Source organism: Triticum urartu, chromosome 4 (genome assembly GCF_003073215.2).
Source record: "Triticum urartu cultivar G1812 chromosome 4, Tu2.1, whole genome shotgun sequence".
Lineage (NCBI taxonomy): Eukaryota > Viridiplantae > Streptophyta > Magnoliopsida > Poales > Poaceae > Triticum > Triticum urartu.
Window position 1 is genome coordinate 593,411,995 of NC_053025.1, and position 7,467 is coordinate 593,419,461.

Genomic DNA, 7,467 nt, shown 5'->3' on the forward strand with positions numbered 1-7,467 from the left:
AAAAAGAAAAGATAGCGAAGCGAATGCATCATACGATGAGCGCCACATAGTTCTTTCTGGGAAGAGAAACATCGTGGGAGTGGATGACAAGACAGACATGTCAGAAGATTATGAAAAGTTTGATGAAATTGCTCCATTCATAGTGAATATTGACCCGAGCATCCAGTTAAATGATGAAGATTTTCCATGGCTACGACGCAAAGGGACACACGCGAAGAAAAAGTTTCACACCCAAAGATCTGGGATGTGATCGGCTTCACTATCATCACTTTCTTCTGTGTTTTACACCCAGGAGGGAATCTCTGTAATAGTTAGGGTAGTTATGTGTTTTGGCATTTGAAACGCGAAGAAATTTTATGTGCAAACAAATTCTTTCATGCATTTACTGATTTTTTCAGCTAAATGGCCCTAAAATTGAAAAGCATTTCAAATGAACTCAGAAAAGGTTGAAAGTTGGCATGGTATCATAATTTCACCCACATAGCATGTGCAAAAAAGTAGAGAGGGTTACCGCAAAAACTGGATGCACTTCGTGTACAAAATGGACAATCTCTTTCAAAGTATCAGGGTTTCGGACGAAAACTCATCCGTTACAAAGGCATTTCATTTTTTAAATAACCTAAGCATTACCAAATTGAATATAATGATAAAACACACTAATATTAAACATAAGAAAAAATAATAACTGAAAAATCTATTTTCAAAGTTAAGTTATTCACAAACTAGTGATTCACACAAATTTCAAATAATTTAAAATTTAAACTATTCAAAATTTTAAACTACCGGCACTAACAGAAAGTTTGTAATTTTTTGTACCTAAAGCAAAAATATTCACAAAGAAACTCTAAATACAGCAAAAAACAACTCAAAAATAAATAAAACAAAAATAAATAAAGCAAAAAAGCCCGCCTACTGCGCCACAACGGCCTGCATACGACTAGAAACCCAACCTATTGTTGGGCCAGGATGCAGGCCCGCAAAGGCCCAGTAGGCCCACATGGAAGCACAGAACATTTAGGCCCAGTAGGCCTGCTTTGGAGAGGAGCTCGAGAGAGCTACCGCACTGGGGCTTATAAACCAGTGCGGACGCCCCTCGGCTAGCGAGGTGGGACTAAACATGACGCACCGCACCTACGCCAGCGCACCCCCTTTAGTACCGGGTGGTGGCTCAAACCGGTACTAAGGGGGGGGGTCTTTAGTACCAGTTGGAGCCACCACCCGGTACTAAAGGGGTGCCGTTCCCGCCGCTTGGCCTAGCCAAAACAGACCTTTAGTACCGGTTGGTGGCTTCAACCGGTACTAAAGGTTGTTCTATATAAGAAAACACTTCAAAAAATTTGTCAGTTTCTCATCTCTCCCTTTGCTTCTTTCTCCTCTGCCCCGTTGCCGCCGCCCCTCGCTGCCGCCCCTCGTCGCCGCCCCCGTCGCCGTCCTCGTCGTCGTCCCCGTCCCAGTCCCCGTCCCCGTCACCGCACCGCGCCCCGTCGCCGCGCCCCACCCCGTCCTCCCGTCGTCCCCACCCGGCCCGTCCCCGTCCCCGTTGTCGGTGTCAAAACCGTCGGATCTCGGGTAGGGGGTCCCAAACTGTGCGTCTAGGCCGGATGGTAACAGGAGGCAAGGAACACGAAGTTTTACCCAGGTTCGGGCCCTCTCGATGGAGGTAAAACCCTACGTCCTACTTGATTAATATTGATGATATGGGTAGTACAAGAGTAGATCTACCACGAGATCGGAGAGGCTAAACCCTAGAAGCTAGCCTATGGTATGATTGTTGTTGCGTATGTTGTCCTACGGACTAAAACCCTCCGATTTATATAGACACCGGAGAGGGTTAGGGTTACACAAAGTCGGTTACAATGGTAGGAGATCTACATATCCGTATCGCCAAGCTTGCCTTCCACGCCAAGGAAAGTCCCTTCCGGACACGGGATGAAGTCTTCAATCTCGTATCTTCATAGTCCAGGAGTCCGGCTGAAGGTATAGTCCGTCTATCCGAACACCCCCTAATCCAGGACTCCCTCAGTAGCCCCTGAACCAGGCTTCAATGACGACGAGTCCGGCGCGCAGATTGTCTTCGGCATTGCAAGGCGGGTTCCTCCTCCAAGTACTTCATAGAAGATTTTGAACACAAAGATAGTGTCCGGCTCCACAAAATAAGTTTCCACATATTGCCATAGAGAGAATAACATTTACACAAATCTAATCTGCTGACGTATTCCGTAGTGTGACACACCACGGCCAAGCCTTTATCCGAGTCATTTTATTATCGCACCTCAGCGCGTAATGCGAGGCAGTTTCCTTGGCACGTCTTGTTAAAGCAGAGATCGTGTCCCCTTATTCCGGGATTCTCATCAATACGGGCGTGGGTAACCCAACCGCGCCATTGATTACGGCGCTTGGAGATAAGCGAGTTTTACCAGGCTGGTGGGGACACGTAGTTGCATCCACCCATATAAGGGGATAAGGATCCACCTTTTCACCTACATCTTCTTCCTCCCTTGCTTATCCATTTTTCACACTCGAGCTCCAGCGCCCAAGTCCGCACTCCCCACCTCAACCTTCTCCAGCCATGTCTAGAGCGGGAGGCAAGTGGATGGTCTCCTCCATCACGGAGGGACACATCAAAAAACTGAGGAAGGCCGGGTACTTGTCTAACGACATCGCGTACCGACTTCCCGTAAAGGGGCAGCTCATCCCCAACCCTAGGTCCCATGAGAGGGTGGTGTTCCTCCCCCATTTCCTCCGCGGACTGGGCTTCCCTCTCCACCCATTTGTCCGGGGGCTCATGTTCTACTATGGCCTGGATTTCCACGATCTGGCCCCGAACTTTGTCCTCAACATCTCAGCGTTTATCGTCGTGTGCGAGGCTTTCCTCCGCATCCGCCCCATTTTCGGCCTGTGGCTCAAGACTTTCAATGTCAAGCCGAAGGTGGTGCACGGCAACCAGGCAGAGTGTGGAGGCCCCATGGTGGGCAAGATGCCCAACGTCTTATGGCTCGAGGGCTCCTTTGTGGAGACCCTGAAGGGGTGGCAATCGGGGTGGTGTTACATCACCGAGCCGCGCGACCCTAAATGGGTCGCATCCCCCGAGTTTCGATCTGGACCCCCTACGCGGCTCACCTCCTGGAAGGAGACGGGCTTGTCGTCTGGTAAAAAAGGAGAGCTGACCGGACTCCAAACATGCGTCCAAACCCTGGTGGACAAGAAGCTCAAACTTGTCAATGTAGTCCATGTTATGCTCATTTGCCTGATCCTCCCGTGTCAACAACGGGCTTTCAACCTGTGGGAGTTCGACCCGGCGCGGCACCAAACTCTGAGCAGGCTCTTCGACACGACGTACGAAGATGCCTGGAAGGTGCTTTTCAAGGGCGCCGAGGCCCCCGCATCCGCTACCGAGGATCGCGGATTCAGTATGCAGCGTCATGCTCATGCGGTAAGCTGTTTTTTTTCCTTTTACAGGGTATTAGTTTTTCATAGTTTGACTCCATGCGGGATCTAAGCCCCCTTACCTTTGACAGGACTGGCAGGAGATGTCCGGACAGATTAACTGTTCGGCTCCTTTGCCCGAAGGCCCAGCGGACGCTCGTTTGGCGAAGCTGCTGGTTCCGGCACCCTATGTGGTGCCGGAGAAGAAGGCCACGAAGAAAGCCACGGGGACTCGAAAGAGTGCCCGGTGCCAGGAGGTGTCGGATCCATCATCCGATGGTTCCGAGGCGCATTCCTCCCGTGAAGACGAGGAGGAAGAAGAAGAGACCTCTCCCCCTCCAGCGGGAGGAGAGAAGAAAAGGAAGGCCGCCCCAACTGGGGAGGCCGAAGGGTCCAAGAAGGGGGAAAACCCTTCCTCCGGACTATTCCACCGACGCCGACGACGGCGGAGAGGAGTGGACGCCCAGGGTCAAGCCCCTGGCAAAATCATAAGTATCTGGATACCAGAGTAATTCATAGTATTCGTTTATTGCACAACTTTCCCTTATGTCGAATATGTTTATGCAGCCCACCCAAAGACCGGCTTGACGCGTCGTCGAGCGGCTCACTGGACTCGTCGGATGTGAACTCGCTTCCGACGGCTTCCTCCCCCCGCCCTACGGATGACACCGAAGTGTTGTCCCAACAGGTTCCAAGCCGGGAGGAGGTGGTCCTGGAGGCGCCGCAAGGCGACCTCCCGGACTCCAGGAGTAAAGGGGATGAAACCCCCCAGGGCTCCAAGTCTGGCTCTAGGCCGAACACCGCTCTGGAACCTTCAAAGGTTCCAGAGTCCGGCGGGGGACCTCCTTCCAAGAGGAGCAAGCCCACCCTGCCGGTGACCCCCGTCCAACCGGAGGCGCCGGACAATATGTTGGAGGCGCTCCAAGGCGCCTCCATCGACGAGGAGCACCGCACCATTATGAGTGCGGTGGTCCAGAAGGTTCAATCCGCCAAGAGCAGACTGACTGAAGCTTGTACTAGCCTTTTAACAAGCTTTGAGGTAAGTAAAGAATGTGTAAATAATATTACCGCATAGACAGTAGCCCCTGATGCTCTGTTTGGCGTTTGAGAAGAAAAGCCGAATAGAGGATCAAATAAAATTAGCAGGAGTCTAACAAAAAGGAGTCAATATGCGTATGCAGGCTTCTCTACTTGCGTCCGCCGCACTTACTGTAGAAGTGGACACGCTAAAGCAGAACCTCGAGCGGTCCGAGCAAGAGCTCGGGCGTGCCAAGAAGCAGCTTGAGGACAATGAAGGTAAGAAATACCTTGTTTAAACATATATAAAAAGGTGCAATTGTAAAAAATGACAGGATTATCGTGGCTATTGTAGGGGCCACGTCTAAGGTGGCGACCCTTAAGCAAGCGCTGGTTGAGGCCGAGAAGAGGGCGGCCACGGAGCGCACCGAGCGGGAGAGGTACGAGGCCCAGGTTGGCAAGGTGCAGCAAGAGCTCCGGGTTCTCATGAAAAAACATGAGAGTTTGGAGCTTGACTCAAAGACGCGAGCGTCCGAGCTCGCGGCGGCTATTGAAAATGCCAAGTCTGCCAAGGCCGAATCCCAGAAGACCCTCCAGGAGTTGGATGAGGTGAAGAAGATAGCGGCGGGTAAGGCATTCTTTATGCAAAGCAAACACATAAACGTGAGTTACTTGTTACTTACCTGAATCTGGAGCTCTCCAGGAGCGTTCGCAGATCTTCCCCGGAGTGTGTTCGATGCCACCGCATTCTATCGAGCCGAGGAGGGCAGCTCGACAGAGAAGGTGTTCTGGTCTCAGTATGCTGAGGCCGGACACCCCGTGCCCCTGAGCGACCAGCTGAAGCAACTAGTCGAGCTCCACAAGGTGGCCGAACAGGCCATGAAGGGCCTCATAATTTGGCTGTGGCCTGGAGAGACTCTGCCTGGGAGCTATTTCGTGCTGGTGCGGCGGCTGGTGGAGGCATGTCCAAGGCTCGAAGTCATCAAACGCTCCGTCTGCATTGAAGGTGCCCGTAGGGCCCTTGCCCATGCTAAAGTGCACTGGGGCAAGCTGGATGCTGAGAAGCTTGTGAAGGACGGGCCACCACGGGGAAAGAGCATCGCAAGCCCGAGAATTATTATAAGGATGTTCTGAAGGGTGCCTGCCTTGTGGCGGATGAATGTTCTAGGGATGTAATTTTTGAGTGAAACTTGCTCGTTTTGTCCTGTGCGCTGAAAACTTGTTCATATGCGCTAAGCAATGCTGTTGGAATTTAAAATATTACCTTCTGTGCGGCTGTTTATCAATTCTGAGAGATGGCGAGTCGTCGGCTTCTGCCCCCGTGCCGCTAGTGCTGGGGTGTTCGGGGATAAACCTGAGTGCTCTTTTTCCCATGTTTGGGTCCTTCGAGCGAGGCGCTCAGCCCAACGAACAAGGAAATTGGACTATAATGCATGAACACTCTCACTTAGCCATAGAATTCTATAATTTTAAATTTCGGCGAAGCCCCTGGTATTCGGAAGACCGAGTTCGGGGCGCTATCCACGCCTTGGCCGGACAGAGCCGACTCCTCGCTCTAAGCGGCATAAGTCTTTAGGGACTCGAAAAACTTCTTGAACAGCGACCAGCTCTCGCTTCATCATGACAGTCAGTTTTAGCTTTCTCCACTGAGGTGCTCGACCCAGCTCAACTGGGGCACAATCGCAGTGGTTCTCCTAGTGCCACCTTAGCCGATATAGCAGAACGTAAGGCACCAAAACATAGGAGCCGGGCAAACCCAACTATTGACCCAAGACATGATTCGGAGCTGATGCATATAATGCTATAAGTTCGGGGTGCCGCACTTGTTAAAGTGTTCGGACTTCTCACACCATATTGAGGGGTATTAAAGCCCCTGGCGTATTTTGGCCGTACCAAAGTGTACGGGTGCAACATGTCATTAAGGAACATATATTTGTAAAAAAAAGTAATGCAACAATAGACAAAAGCTATGCATTGTTTATTAAAAAAGAGCTGCGATCAAAGTAGAACGATACAAATAATGCGATAAGCAAAAGGTTGGACTATTTTAACATGTCCGTTCCAGGGGCAGACTGTGGAATGGTATGCGAAACAGGTATACTGCTCATGATAGAGACCACCTGGGAGTTCCGTAATGCGGCATGGCTTGTCTGCTTCCCTGGTTCTTGCATCCTTTGTGCGGCAATTGAACTGCCGAACAGGCCTTCCGAAGAGTGGAGTCCTGAAATTAAGAGAAAATTAAAAAATCGGCAGCCCCTGGTGGGGTTTAAGCTGTGTTTCGGGCGTGCCGTGATGGTGCCCCTCCCCCTGTACCCATGGTATCTCTAGAGCGTAGTTATGTACGCGAAGTACTGGCATCGCCTTTTTGCGAGGGTTGGGGTTGGGGCCGCATTGCTATGCCTGCTCGGATCGTGCCAGGCGGTCTTGTTGTAGGTTACTCCGGGCGCGCTTGACGGTGTCCAGTCGTTTAGTGGCCGGACTGGAGAACTGCCTGGAGAGGCTGCTTTGTACTTCCGCTACAAGGGCCGCCGTGTGCTCCTCCGTTCGGAGGGAGCGTTCGGTGTTTCCATTGACTGTAATTACTCCTCGAGGGCCTGGCATCTTGAGCTTAAGGTATGCGTAGTGCGGTACCGCATTGAACTTGGCGAATGCGGTTCGCCCGAGCAGTGCGTGATAACCATTGCGGAACGGGACTATGTCGAAGATTAACTCCTCGCTTCAGAAATTATCCGAAGATCCGAAGACCACTTCAAGTGTGACTGAGCCTGTACAGTTGGCCTCTACACCTAGTATTACGCCTTTAAAGGTCGTTTTGGTGGGCTTAATCCTCGAGGGATCTATGCCCATTTTCCACACTGTATCCTGGTAAAGCAGGTTCAGGCTGCTGCCGCCGTCCATAAGGACTCTAGTGAGATGAAATCCATCAATAATTGGGTCTAAAACCAATACGCGAATCCGCCATGACGGATGCTAGTGGGATGGTCCCTTCGATCAAAGGTGATCGGGCAGGAGGACCATGGGTTG